Source organism: Oncorhynchus gorbuscha, linkage group LG14, assembly GCF_021184085.1.
Source record: "Oncorhynchus gorbuscha isolate QuinsamMale2020 ecotype Even-year linkage group LG14, OgorEven_v1.0, whole genome shotgun sequence".
NCBI lineage: Eukaryota > Metazoa > Chordata > Actinopteri > Salmoniformes > Salmonidae > Oncorhynchus > Oncorhynchus gorbuscha.
In genome coordinates, this window is record NC_060186.1 from 64,975,343 (window position 1) to 64,990,411 (window position 15,069).

The 15,069-nt window shown below is 51.0% G+C and overlaps 1 pseudogene; it reads left to right on the forward strand.

The window, feature by feature from the left end:
- The first annotated feature begins 368 nt into the window (after positions 1-368).
- LOC123995289 overlaps positions 369-15,069 on the forward strand; it is a 131,113-nt pseudogene continuing 116,412 nt past the window's right edge.

The following is a 15,069-nucleotide window of genomic DNA, read 5'->3' on the forward strand; positions in this document are numbered from 1 at the left end:
TCCCTCTCTCTCTCTCCCTCTTTCTTTCTCTCTCTCTCTCTCGCTCTCTCTCGCTCTCTCTGTCTCTCCCTCTTTCTCTCTGTCTCTCTCTCCCTCTTTCTTTCTCTCGCTCTCTCTCTCGCTCTCGCTCTCTCTCTCTGTCTCTCCCTCTCTCTCTCTCCCTCTTTCTTTCTTTCTCTCTCTCTCTCTCTCTCTCTCTCTCTCTCTCTCTCTCTCTCTCTCTCGCTCTCTCTCGCTCTCTCTGTCTCTCCCTCTTTCTCTCTGTCTCTCTCTCCCTCTTTCTTTCTCTCTCTCTTTCTCTCTCTCTCGCTCTCTCTGTCTCTCCCTCTTTCTCTCTGTCTCTCTCTCCCTCTTTCTTTCTCTCTCTCTTTCTCTCTCTCTCGCTCTCTCTCCACTCATAATTCAAAAAAGGTCTCTCATCTCTCATTCAGTGCTCCCACTGGACTGAGGGCTGCTTTTGCATTGTTAATTTATTATATTTTTCTCTCTCTTCCTCTTTTATATTCTGTCATTGTTCTAAAATATCCCTGCTGTGGAAGAGGATGCATTGATGAAAATGAGATTTTTTATTTGCGGTCTTTTTCTCTCTCAAGGAGTTCTGATTGGAAGTGTCTTTGTTCTTTTATTTGTATTTATTCATGTCCTGTCCGCTCCTTGTACGGCTGAGTTGCTACTAGGGAAAAAGGTTAGTGTGTCTGTGAGGAGCCAGCCGAAGTGATCGAGTGACTCTGCGTGAAGAGAGGAGAGGGGGATGTCTGGCTGTATCGCGCTGTGACTGTGAATCCACGACCACCCCGGAGAGACGGTGACTGGGATGCCATCGTTAACCTTAGAACTCTCTCGTTAACTAACCCCACAGCCTAGAACGCCACAGCCTGGGACGGACAGATCAGGGATAAGGAAAGAAGAAAGAGAAGAGACACAGAGAAAGGAGAGAAATCCTTCCATCGTTCCTGTAGCAGGGTTGTGCTGTGCGTCTGATGTGCGGTAGCTGCCAAGCACCATGGATATAAACGTGCAGTCTCACCGGTTCTACTTCCCTCAGATCTACTGTACTGAGGCAGTGCCTGCTGGAGCCCAGGTCCAGGTCACAGCGCAGGAATTTAAAGTCAGGTAGGTTACTGTACAATGTACTGGGTACCACTGGGTTGATAACTGTGACGCTATGCTGGGCTGGGCTGGATAGGGTACCACTGGGTTGGTTACTGTGACGCTACGCTAACTGTAGTACTCTAATGCAGGGTCTCTTAAACAATGGGTCAGGACCCAAAGTGGTCCCTGGGCATGTGAGAGGTGTCTCTAGTTATGAGAATGCATCAATGATCACACACTATTTCTTCTTAATTTGGTTTGTTGGAGGAATTTGTCAATTTGTCAATTTGGTCTTGAGCTGAAAAAGTGTAAGAAGCCCTGTTTAACATGTGTCTACTTTACTAGGTCTGCATCTCAAATGACATCACTCATTATCATATTCCCTATCTAGTAGAGATGTGTTGTTTTCCCTGCTACCAGTAGTACATCGCTGTGTCTATTAGAGAGCAGGGGTTTTGATGGGATTGCAGATTGATGTACAGATACAATTGCAATGTACAGAATTCATGTAAATCTCTATCCTATGGAATAGACAGCCATGTCTGTTCTGTTCTATACATTGTGTTTCTACATATGAGCCAGCAGTGAATGGTTGTCATTGCAGAGGGGCAGGGGTAGAATGGTAATGTGTTAACTGGGCAGTCAAGGAGGAGAGAGGAAGAAGAGAGAATGAAAGAGGGGAGAGAGGAAAGAGAGGAGAGAGGAAAGAAGAGAGAAGGAACGAGAGGGGGAGGCGTTGATGGCTTGTAAAGAAGCTTGCCAAGACTGCTGGGGTGATGACAGTGGTGTTGTGTTTTGTTTGTCTCTGAGGGCTGCTGTGGTGATGACAGTGGTGTTGTGTTTTGTTTGTCTCTGAGGGCTGATGTGGTGATGACAGTGGTGTTGTGTTTTGTTTGTCTCTGAGGGCTGCTGTGGTGATGACAGTGGTGTTGTGTTTTGTTTGTCTCTGAGGGCTGCTGTGGTGATGACAGTGGTGTTGTGTTTTGTTTGTCTCTGAGGGCTGCTGTGGTGATGACAGTGGTGTTGTGTTTTGTTTGTCTCTGAGGGCTGCTGTGGTGATGACAGTGGTGTTGTGTTTTGTTTGTCTCTGAGGGCTGCTGTGGTGATGACAGTGGTGTTGTGTTTTGTTTGTCTCTGAGGGCTGCTGTGGTGATGAGAGTGGTGTTGTGTTTTGTTTGTCTCTGAGGGCTGCTGTGGTGGCCGTGAGTGTGTGTTTGTTCTTTCTGCCTGCCCTCTCTCTTTTCTCACTTCTCTCTGCACGCCGCTCCACCTCTTCTTCCCTTCCTTCTTTCCTCCACTCCTCCTAAACCCTCGCAGCTCCCATGGTGCCTTGGAGCATCCTTCCCTGATATGGCCTCTGTCGTCATGGTTGCAGAGTGCTCAGAAACACATGTTTAGATATTCTGTCTTCAGCACCATCTTTGTTATCAAACATGATTATGTTTGGCTGTTGTATCAGAATCACCTTAATTCACCAAGTATATTTACACAGACCCATAATCTGCTTCAGTGTGAAGGTGCTCTCTGTAACTGACAAACAGAATACAGACACAAGTCCACATAGACATCATACAGATGTATCAAATCAAATCAAATTTTATTTGTCACATACACATGGTTAGCAGATGTTAATGCGAGTGTAGCGAAATGCTTGTGCTTCTAGTTCCGACAATGCAGTGATAACCAACAAGTAATCTAACTAACAATTCCAAAACTACTGTCTTATACACAGTGTAAGGGGATAAAGAATATGTACATAAGGATATATGAATGAGTGATGGTACAGAGCAGCATACAGTAGATGGTATCGAGTACAGTATATACATATGAGATGAGTATGTAGACAAAGTAAACAAAGTGGCATAGTTAAAGTGGCTAGTGATACATGTATTACATAAGGATGCAGTCGATGATGTAGAGTACAGTATATACGTATGCATATGAGATTAATAATGTAGGGTAAGTAACATTATATAAGGTAGCATTGTTTAAAGTGGCTAGTGATATATTTACATCATTTCCCATCAAATCCCATTATTAAAGTGGCTGGAGTTGGGTCAGTGTCAATGACAGTGTGTTGGCAGCAGCCACTCAATGTTAGTGGTGGCTGTTTAACAGTCTGATGGCCTTGAGATAGAAGCTGTTTTTCAGTCTCTCGGTCCCAGCTTTGATGCACCTGTACTGACCTCGCCTTCTGGATGATAGCGTGGTGAACAGGCAGTGGTTCGGGTGGTTGATGTCCTTGATGATCTTTATGGCCTTCCTGTAACATCGGGTGGTGTAGGTGTCCTGGAGGGCAGGTAGTTTGCCCCCGGTGATGCGTTGTGCAGACCTCACTACCCTCTGGAGAGCCTTACGGTTGAGGGCGGAGCAGTTGCCGTACCAGGCGGTGATACAGCCCGCCAGGATGCTCTCGATTGTGCACCTGTAGAAGTTTGTGAGTGCTTTTGGTGACAAGCCGAATTTCTTCAGCCTCCTGAGGTTGAAGAGGCGCTGCTGCGCCTTCTTCACGACGCTGTCTGTGTGAGTGGACCAGTTCAGTTTGTCTGTGATGTGTATGCCGAGGAACTTAAAACTTGCTACCCTCTCCACTACTGTTCCATCGATGTGGATAGGGGGGTGTTCCCTCTGCTGTTTCCTGAAGTCCACAATCATCTCCTTAGTTTTGTTGACGTTGAGTGTGAGGTTATTTTCCTGACACCACACTCCGAGGGCCCTCACCTCCTCCCTGTAGGCCGTCTCGTCGCTGTTGGTAATCAAGCCTACCACTGTTGTGTCGTCCGCAAAGTTGATGATTGAGTTGGAGGCGTGCGTGGCCACGCAGTCGTGGGTGAACAGGGAGTACAGGAGAGGGCTCAGAACGCACCCTTGTGGGGCCCCCGTGTTGAGGATCAGCGGGGAGGAGATGTTGTTGCCTACCCTCACCACCTGGGGGCGGCCCGTCAGGAAATCCAGTACCCAGTTGCACAGGGCGGGGTCGAGACCCAGGGTCTCGAGCTTGATGACGAGCTTGGAGGGCACTATGGTGTTAAATGCCGAGCTATAGTCGATGAACAGCATTCTCACATAGGTATTCCTCTTGTCCAGATGGGTTAGGGCAGTGTGCAGTGTGGTTGAGATTGCATCGTCTGTGGACCTATTTGGGCGATAAGCAAATTGGAGTGGGTCTAGGGTGTCAGGTAGGGTGGAGGTGATATGGTCCTTGACTAGTCTCTCAAAGCACTTCATGATGACGGAAGTGAGTGCTACGGGGCGGTAGTCGTTTAGCTCAGTTACCTTAGCTTTCTTGGGAACAGGAACAATGGTGGCCCTCTTGAAGCATGTGGGAACAGCAGACTGGTATAGGGATTGATTGAATATGTCCGTAAACACGAAACATGTCCCAGTCCACGTGATGGAAGTATTCTTGGAGTGTGGAGTCAGCTTGGTCTGACCAGCGTTGGACAGACCTCAGCGTGGGAGCCTCTTGTTTTAGTTTCTGCCTGTAGGCAGGGATCAGCAAAATGGAGTCGTGGTCAGCTTTTCCGAAAGGGGGGCGGGGCAGGGCCTTATATGCGTCGCGGAAGTTAGAGTAACAATGATCCAAGGTTTTACCACCCCTGGTTGCGCAATCGATATGCTGATCAAATTTAGGGAGTCTTGTTTTCAGATTAGCTTTGTTAAAATCCCCAGCTACAATGAATGCAGCCTCCGGATAAATGGTTTCCAGTTTGCAAAGAGTTAAATAAAGTTTGTTCAGAGCCATCGATGTGTCTGCTTGGGGGGGGGGATATATACGGCTGTGATTATAATCGAAGAGAATTCTCTTGGAAGATAATGCGGTCTACATTTGATTGTGAGGAATTCTAAATCAGGTGAACAGAAGGATTTGAGTTCCTGTATGTTTCCTTCATCACACCATGCCTCGTTAGTCATGAGGCATACGCCCCCGCCACTCTTCTTACCAGAAAGATGTTTGTTTCTGTCGGCGCGATGCGTGGAGAAGAACTTACTTTGAGACAGTTTGCTACAGCAGGACAATAATTATTCAGCAACAGGAAATGTGAATTAATCTGTGGATGATAATGAATGGACATTTTTGTAGGAGTTGATACATTTTTCATTTGGGCAAATGAAGTCTGACATTTCAAAGGGGAAATTAAATACTTAAAAAATACTTTTTGAACTCAAATAAACTACAAATTTGCATTTAATGCTGTGCAGGAACATTCTCAGCAACAAAAGAGTGACCAAATTAAGATCCTACATTTGTACCGAATATACAATGTCGGTACAGTAAACATAAAACGTAAAATTCTGGAGTATAGGCTGATTACAGTGGGAATATACCATTTACAGAGGGGATATACAGTGGGGAGAACAAGTTTTTGATACACTGCCGATTTTGCAGGTTTTCCTACTTACAAAGCATGTAGAGGTCTGTCATTTTTTATCATAGGTACACTTCAACTGTGAGAGACGGAATTTAAAACAAAATCCAGAAAATCACATTGTATGATTTTTAAGTAATTCATTTGCATTTTATTGCATGACATAATTATTTGATCACCTACCAACCAGTAAGAATTCTGTCTCTCACAGACCTGTTAGTTTTTCTTTAAGAAGCCCTCCTGTTCTCCACTTATTACCTGTATTAACTGCACCTGTTTGAACTCGTTACCTGTATAAAAGACACCTGTCCACACACTCAATCAAACAGACTCCAACCTCTCCACAATGGCCAAGACCAGAGAGCTGTGTAAGGACATCAGGGATAAAATTGTAGGCCAATGACCCGAAGAGAGCTGGGACCACAGTCTCAAAGAAAACCATTAGTAACATACTATGCCGTCGTGGATTAAAATCCTGCAGCGCACGCAAGGTCCCCCTGCTCAAGCAAGCGCATGTCCAGGCCCGTCTGAAGTTTGCCAATGACCATCTGGATGATCCAGAGGAGGAATGGGAGAAGGTCATGTGGTCTGATGAGACAAAAATATAGCGTTTTGGTCTAAACTCCACTCGCCGTGTTTGGAGGAAGAAGAAGGATGAGTACAACCCCAAGAACACCATCCCAACTGTGAAGCATGGAGGTGGAAACATCATTCTTTGGGGATGCTTTTCTGCAAAGGGGACAGGACGACTGCACCGTATTGAGGGGAGGATGGATGGGGCCATGTATCGCGAGATCTTGGCCAACAACCTCCTTCCCTCAGTAAGAGCATTGAAGATGGGTCGTGGCTGGGTCTTCCAGCATGACAACGACCTGAAACACACAGCCAGGGCAACTAAGGAGTGGCTCCGTAAGAAGCATCTCAAGGTCCTGGAGTGGCCTAGCCAGTCTCCAGACCTGAACCCAATAGAACATCTTTGGAGGGAGCTGAAAGTCCGTATTGCCCAGCGACAGCCCCGAAACCTGAAGGATCTGGAGAAGGTCTGTATGGAGGAGTGGGCCAAAATCCCTGCTGCAGTGTGTGCAAACCAGGTCAAGAACTACAGGAAATGTATGATCTCTGTAATTGTAAACAAAGATTTCTGTACCAAATATTAAGTTCTGCTTTTCTGATGTATCAAATACTTATGTCATGCAATAAAATGCAAATTAATTACTTAAAATCATACAATGGGATTTTCTGGATTTTTGTTTTAGATTCTGTCTCTCACAGTTGAAGTGTACCTATAATAAAAATTACAGACATGCTTTGTAAGTAGGAAAACCTGCAAAATCCTCCCCACTGTATATATAAGCAGAGGGAGGGATGCTGCCATGGAACCGACTGTATATACAGTGTTGTGCGGTAAAGTGCAGATTAATATTTCAGGTCGTTGTTGACAAGGTGCAGTAAATGGCCCAATGCAAAGTCACTCGATCCCTATGATCCCCATGATTCACCTAAACCATCTACCAGTCTTTAATAGATGGGGTGTCCAGGTTGGGCAGGGTGTCCAAGCTGGGAAAGGTGTCCAGGGTGGGAAGGGTGTCCAAGCTGGGAAAGGTGTCCAGGGTGGGAAAGGTGTCCAGGGTGGGAAGGGTGTCCAGGGTGGGAAGGGTGTCCAGGGTGGGAAAGGTGTCCAGGGTGGGAAAGGTGTCCAGGGTGGGAGATGTGTCCAGGGTGGGAAAGGTGTCCAGGGTGGGAAGGGTGTCCAGGGTGGGAAGGGTGTCCAGGTTGGGCAGGGTGTCCAGGGTGGGAAAGGTGTCCAGGGTGGGAAAGGTGTCCAGGGTGGGAAAGGTGTCCAGGGTGGGAAGGGTGTCCAGGGTGGGAAAGGTGTCCAGGGTGGGAAGGGTGTCCAGGGTGGGAAAGGTGTCCAGGGTGGGAAGGGTGTCCAGGGTGGGAAGGATGTCCAGGTTGGGCAGGGTGTCCAGGGTGGGAAGGGTGTCCAGGTTGGGCAGGGTGTCCAGGGTGGGAAAGGTGTCCAGGGTGGGAAGGGTGTCCAGGGTGTGAAAGGTGTCCAGGGTGGGAAAGGTGTCCAGGGTGGGAGATGTGTCCAGGGTGGGAAAGGTGTCCAGGGTGGGAAGGGTGTCCAGGGTGGGAAGGGTGGGAAGGGTGTCCAGGGTGGGAAAGGTGTCCAGGGTGGGAAAGGTGTCCAGGGTGGGAGATGTGTCCAGGGTGGGAAGGGTGTCCAGGGTGGGAGATGTGTCCAGGGTGGGAGATGTGTCCAGGGTGGGAAAGGTGTCCAGGGTGGGAGATGTGTCCAGGGTGGGCAGGGTGGGAGATGTGTCCAGGGTGGGAGATGTGTCCAGTTTGGGAAAGGTGTCCAGGGTGGGAGATGTGTCCAGGGTGGGAGATGTGTCCAGGGTGGGAAAGGTGTCCAGGGTGGGCAGGGTGTCCAGGGTGGGAAAGGTGTCCAGGGTGGGAAGGGTGTCCAGGGTGGGAAGGGTGTCCAGGTTGGGCAGGGTGTCCAGAGTGGGAAGGGTGTTCAGGGTGGGAAGGGTGTCCAGGTTGGGCAGGGTGTCCAGGGTGGGAAAGGTGTCCAGGGGGGGAAGGGTGTCCAAGGTGGGAAGGGTGTCCAGGGTGGGAAAGGTGTCCAGGGTGGGAGAGGTGTCCAGGGTGGGAAGGGTGTCCAGGGTGGGAAAGGTGTCCAGGGTGGGAAAGGTGTCCAGGTTGGGCAGGGTGTCCAGGGTGGGAAAGGTGTCCAGGGTGGGGAGGGTGTCCAGGGTGGGAAAAGGTGTCCAGGTTGGGCAGGGTGTCCAGGGTGGGAAGGGTGTCCAGGTTGGGCAGGGTGTCCAGGGTGGGAAAGGTGTCCAGGGGGGGAACGGTGTCCAGGGTGGGAAGGGTGTCCAGGGTGGGAAGGGTGTCCAGGGTGGGAAAGGTGTCCAGGGTGGGAGAGGTGTCCAGGGTGGGAAGGGTGTCCAGGGTGGGAAAGGTGTCCAGGGTGGGAAAGGTTTCCAGGGTGAAAGTGTGTCCAGGGTGGGAAAGGTGTCCAGGGTGGGAAAGGTGTCCAGGGTGGGAGATGTGTCCAGGGTGGGAAGGGTGTCCAGGGTGGGAAAGGTGTCCAGGGTGGGAGATGTGTCCAGGGTGGGAAAGGTGTCCAGGGTGGGAGATGTGTCCAGGGTGGGAAAGGTGTCCAGGGTGGGAGATGTGTCCAGGGTGGGAAAGGTGTCCAGGGTGGGAGATGTGTCCAGTTTGGGAAGGGTGTCCAGGGTGGGAGATGTGTCCAGGGTGGGAGATGTGTCCAGGGTGGGAAAGGTGTCCAGGGTGGGAGATGTGTCCAGGGTGGGAAGGGTGTCCAGGGTGGGAAAGGTGTCCAGGGTGGGAGATGTGTCCAGGGTGGGAGATGTGTACAGGGTGGGAAAGGTGTCCAGGGTGGGAGATGTGTCCAGGGTGGGAAAGGTGTCCAGGGTGGGAGATGTGTCCAGGGTGGGAAAGGTGTCCAGGGTGGGAGATGTGTCCAGGGTGGGAAAGGTGTCCAGGGTGGGAGAGGTTTCCAGGGTGGTAAAGGTGTCCAGGGTGGGAGATGTGTCCAGGGTGGGAGAGGTGTCCAGGGTGGGAAAGGTGGTCAGGGTGGGAAGGGTGTCCAGGGGGGGAAAGGTGTCCAGGGTGGGAGAGGTGTCCAGGGTGGGAAAGGTGTCCAGGGTGGGAGATGTGTCCAGGGTGGGAGATGTGTACAGGGTGGGAAAGGTGTCCAGGGTGGGAGATGTGTCCAGGGTGGGAAAGGTGTCCAGGGTGGGAGATGTGTCCAGGGTGGGAAAGTTGTCCAGGGTGGGAGATGTGTCCAGGGTGGGAAAGGTGTCCAGGGTGGGAGAGGTTTCCAGGGTGGTAAAGGTGTCCAGGGTGGGAGATGTGTCCAGGGTGGGAGATGTGTCCAGGGTGGGAGAGGTGTCCAGGGTGGGAAAGGTGGTCAGGGTGGGAAGGGTGTCCAGGGGGGGAAAGGTGTCCAGGGTGGGAGAGGTGTCCAGGGTGGGAAAGGTGTCCAGGGTGGGAGATGTGTCCAGGGTGGGAGAGGTGTCCAGGGTGGGAGAGGTGTCCAGGGTGGGAAAGGTGTCCAGGGTGGGAGATGTGTCCAGGGTGGGCAGGGTGGAAAGGGTGTCCAGGGTGGGAAAGGTGTCCAGGGTGGGAAAGGTGTCCAGGGTGGGAAAGGTGTCCAGGGTGAGAAGGGTGTCCAGGGTGGGAAAGGTGTCCAGGGTGGGCAGGGTCAGCGATCATCTTACCTGCACGCTTCCTTGTCCTGGAGGTGCTGCAGTTTGCCCTTGTAGTGGGCAGATACAGAGCCAAACCAGACAGTGATAGAAGAGGTGAGGGTGGACTCAATGATGGACGTGTAGAACCAAACTTGAATTGTCCGAGAGAGTTTCTCCATCTGATGCAGATACTACGTCCTTGGGTACTTTTTAGTACTTTTGTTCTTGGGTTTTCGAGGTGTCGGAGGCTGTAGTGAAGGTCCATGTTTACGGCGTTGTCCACAGAACTATTGGCTCTGTAGGCAAACTTCATGGGGTCGAGGAGGGCGTGCGTGGTGGTTTTGAGATGGGACAGGACCAGGAGCTCAAAGGTTTTCATGATGACCGAGGGGAGCGCTACAGGTCTGTAGTTTTTAATCGGAAACATGTATGTGTAACTGTTTCATCCATCCCTCCGTCCTTCCCTCCCTCCATCCATCCCTCCGTCCTTCCCTCCCTCCATCCATCCATCCCTCCGTCCTTCCCTCCCTCCATCCATCCATCCCTCCGTCCATCCCTCTGTCCTTCCCTCCGTCCATCCCTCCCTTCGTCCATCCCTCTGTCCATCCCTCCGTCCTTCCGTCCGTCCTTCCCTCCCTCCTTCCCTCCCTCCATCCCTCCGTTCATTACATTTACATTTAACATTACATTTAAGTCATTTAGCAGACGCTCTTATCCAGAGCGACTTACAAATTGGTGCGTTCACCTTATGACATCCAGTGGAGCAGCCACTTTACAATAGTGCATCTAAATCTTTTAAGGGGGGGGTAAGAAGGATTACTTTATCCTATCCTAGGTATTCCTTAAAGAGGTGGGGTTTCAGGTGTCTCCGGAAGGTGGTGATTGACTCCGCTGTCCTGGCGTCGTGAGGGAGTTTGTTCCACCATTGGGGAGCCAGAGCAGCGAACAGTTTTGACTGGGCTGAGCGGGAACTGTACTTCCTCAGTGGTAGGGAGGCGAGCAGGCCAGAGGTGGATGAACGCAGTGCCCTTGTTTGGGTGTAGGGCCTGATCAGAGCCTGGAGGTACTGAGGTGCCGTTCCCCTCACAGCTCCGTAGGCAAGCACCATGGTCTTGTAGCGGATGCGAGCTTCAACTGGAAGCCAGTGGAGAGAGCGGAGGAGCGGGGTGACGTGAGAGAACTTGGGAAGGTTGAACACCAGACGGGCTGCGGCGTTCTGGATGAGTGGTAGGGGTTTAATGGCACAGGCAGGGAGCCCAGCCAACAGCGAGTTGCAGTAATCCAGACGGGAGATGACAAGTGCCTGGATTAGGACCTGCGCTGCTTCCTGTGTGAGGCAGGGTCGTACTCTGCGGATGTTGTAGAGCATGAACCTACAGGAACGGGCCACCGCCTTGATGTTAGTTGAGAACGACAGGGTGTTGTCCAGGATCACGCCAAGGTTCTTAGCGCTCTGGGAGGAGGACACAATTGAGTTGTCAACCGTGATGGCGAGATCATGGAACGGGCAGTCCTTCCCCGGGAGGAAGAGCAGCTCCGTCTTGCCGAGGTTCAGCTTGAGGTGGTGATCCGTCATCCACACTGATATGTCTGCCAGACATGCAGAGATGCGATTCGCCACCTGGTCATCAGAAGGGGGAAAGGAGAAGATTAGTTGTGTGTCGTCTGCATAGCAATGATAGGAGAGACCATGTGAGGTTATGACAGAGCCAAGTGACTTGGTGTATAGCGAGAATAGGAGAGGGCCTAGAACAGAGCCCTGGGGGACACCAGTGGTGAGAGCGCGTGGTGAGGAGACAGATTCTCGCCACGCCACCTGGTAGGAGCGACCTGTCATGTAGGACGCAATCCAAGCGTGGGCCGCGCCGGAGATGCCCAACTCGGAGAGGGTGGAGAGGAGGATCTGATGGTTCACAGTATCGAAGGCAGCCGATAGGTCTAGAAGGATGAGAGCAGAGGAGAGAGAGTTAGCTTTAGCAGTGCGGAGCACCTCCGTGATACAGACAAGAGCAGTCTCAGTTGAATGACTAGTCTTGAAACCTGACTGATTTGGATCAAGAAGGTCATTCTGAGAGAGATAGCGGGAGAGCTGGCCAAGGACGGCACGTTCAAGAGTTTTGGAGAGAAAAGAAAGAAGGGATACTGGTCTGTAGTTGTTGACATCGGAGGGATCGAGTGTAGGTTTTTTCAGAAGGGGTGCAACTCTCGCTCTCTTGAAGACGGAAGGGACGTAGCCAGCGGTCAGGGATGAGTTGATGAGCGAGGTGAGGTAAGGGAGAAGGTCTCCGGAAATGGTCTGGAGAAGAGAGGAGGGGATAGGGTCAAGCGGGCAGGTTGTTGGGCGGCCGGCCGTCACAAGACGCGAGATTTCATCTGGAGAGAGAGGGGAGAAAGAGGTCAGAGCACAGGGTAGGGCAGTATGAGCAGAACCAGCGGTGTCATTTGACTTAGCAAACGAGGATCGGATGTCGTCGACCTTCTTTTCAAAATGGTTGACGAAGTCATCTGCAGAGAGGGAGGAGGGGGGAGGGGGAGGAGGATTCAGGAGGGAGGAGAAGGTGGCAAAGAGCTTCCTAGGGTTAGAGGCAGATGCTTGGAATTTAGAGTGGTAGAAAGTGGCTTTAGCAGCAGAGACAGAGGAGGAAAATGTAGAGAGGAGGGAGTGAAAGGATGCCAGGTCCGCAGGGGGGCGAGTTTTCCTTCATTTCCGCTCGGCTGCCCGGAGCCCTGTTCTGTGAGCTCGCAATGAGTCGTCGAGCCACGGAGCGGGAGGGGAGGACCGAGCCGGCCTGGAGGATAGGGGACATAGAGAGTCAAAGGATGCAGAAAGGGAGGAGAGGAGGGTTGAGGAGGCAGAATCCGGAGATAGGTTGGAGAAGGTTTGAGCAGAGGGAAGAGATGATAGGATGGAAGAGGAGAGAGTAGCGGGGGAGAGAGAGCGAAGGTTGGGACGGCGCGATACCATCCGAGTAGGGGCAGTGTGGGAAGTGTTGGATGAGAGCGAGAGGGAAAAGGATACAAGGTGGTGGTCGGAGACTTGGAGGGGAGTTGCAATGAGGTTAGTGGAAGAACAGCATCTAGTAAAGATGAGGTTGAGCGTATTGCCTGCCTTGTGAGTAAGGGGGGAAGGTGAGAGGGTGAGGTCAAAAGAGGAGAGGAGTGGAAAGAAGGAGGCAGAGAGGAATGAGTCAAAGGTAGACGTGGGGAGGTTAAAGTCGCCCAGAACTGTGAGAGGTGAGCCGTCCTCAGGAAAGGAGCTTATCAAGGCATCAAGCTCATTGATGAACTCTCCGAGGGAACCTGGAGGGCGATAAATGATAAGGATGTTAAGCTTGAAAGGGCTGGTAACTGTGACAGCATGGAATTCAAAGGAGGCGATAGACAGATGGGTAAGGGGAGAAAGAGAGAATGACCACTTGGGAGAGATGAGGATCCCGGTGCCACCACCCCGCTGACCAGAAGCTCTCGGGGTGTGCGAGAACACGTGGGCGGACGAAGAGAGAGCAGTGGGAGTAGCAGTGTTATCTGTGGTGATCCATGTTTCCGTCAGTGCCAAGAAGTCGAGGGACTGGAGGGAGGCATAGGCTGAGATGAACTCTGCCTTGTTGGCCGCAGATCGGCAGTTCCAGAGGCTACCGGAGACCTGGAACTCCACGTGGGTCGTGCGCGCTGGGACCACCAGATTAGGGTGGCCGCGGCCACGCGGTGTGGAGCGTTTCTATGGTCTGTGCAGAGAGGAGAGAACAGGGATAGACAGACACATAGTTGACAGGCTACAGAAGAGGCTACTCTAATGCAAAGGAGATTGGAATGACAAGTGGACTACACGTCTCGAATGTTCAGAAAGTTAAGCTTACGTAGCAAGAATCTTATTGACTAAAATGATTAAAATGATACAGTACTGCTGAAGTAGGCTAGCTGGCAGTGGCTGCGTTGTTGACTTTGTAGGCTAGATGGCAGTGGCTGCGTTGTTGACACTACACTAATCAAGTCGTTCCGTTGAGTGTAATAGTTTCTACAGTGCTGCTATTCGAGGGCTAGCTGGCTAGCTAGCAGTGTTGATTACGTTACGTTGCGTTAAAAGAACGACAATAGCTGGCTAGCTAACCTAGAAAATCGCTCTAGACTACACAATTATCTTTGATACAAAGACGGCTATGTAGCTAGCTATGTAGCTAGCTACGATCAAACAAATCAAACCGTTGTACTGTAATGAAATGAAATGAAAATGTGATACTACCTGTGGAGCGAAGCGGAATGCGACCGGGTTGTTGAGTGGGGAAGTTCTATTCGGTATACCTTGGCTAGCTGTTGGCTAGCTAGCAGTGTCTCCTACGTTAAGGACGACAAATAGCTGGCTAGCTAACCTCGGTAAATTAAGACAATCACTCTAAGACTACACACTCTAAACTACACAATTATCTTGGATACGAAGACAGCAAAGACAACTATGTAGCTAGCTAACACTACACTAATCAAGTCGTTCAGTTGAGTGTAATAGTTTCTACAGTGCTGCTATTCGGTAGACGGTGGACGTTAGCTAGCTGGCTAGCTGCCGGGCAGATAGCAGTGTAGACTACGTTAGGACGACGAAATACGATAGTTACGCAATTATCTTTGATACAATCCCTCTGTCCTTCCCTCCGTCCTTCCCTCCCTCCGTCCATCCCTCCGTCCATCCCTCCTTCCCTCCCTCCACCCCTCCGTCCTTCCCTCCCTCCGTCCTTCCCTCCGTCCTTCCCTCCCTCCATTAATCTATTAATCTGGTGTGTGATCTCTGGTCAGATTTCTCCTCTCTAACTGATGACTAGATCAGCTTTAACAGACCGAGTTTTCCTCTGGTAAGGAGCTTTCAAAACAACCAGCCCAGGAGGGCTATGTACATATTGTGGCAGACGGCAGGGAGAGGTGAGGGGAGTGGTGATTAAAGGGAGATATCTTGCAGCCCGCTGGCTCCACCCCCAGGCCTTATATGGACTTCCTGCCCCAACAAGGCAAGCCTGTGGACCATTAAGCCATGGAGTGCATGGGGATATTAGAGGAAGCGGGCTGCACAAACAGGGAGAGGACTGAGAGTAAAACCTGTGTTATGGAGTAATCTGAATAATGAATAATCTGTGTGATTACTCATTGTGACTTGGACTGTCTGATTACCCCCATTGTGTACCGAACCGGTTTGACTGAGGACCTGAGTTTTAGGATTACCCCTGGAGAACGGAACGGACAACGAGAACGGATTGTGGACTGTGAACTGGCTGCTGAATCCCCCCCCCCCTTTCCCACAGTATGCAAATCTCGCTAATAAATTCCCCATTTCTATTCTAGTTGTGCTTTGTGTGCGTGTTTGGTTATTCAACTTGGTGACGTGGAAACCCCACCCC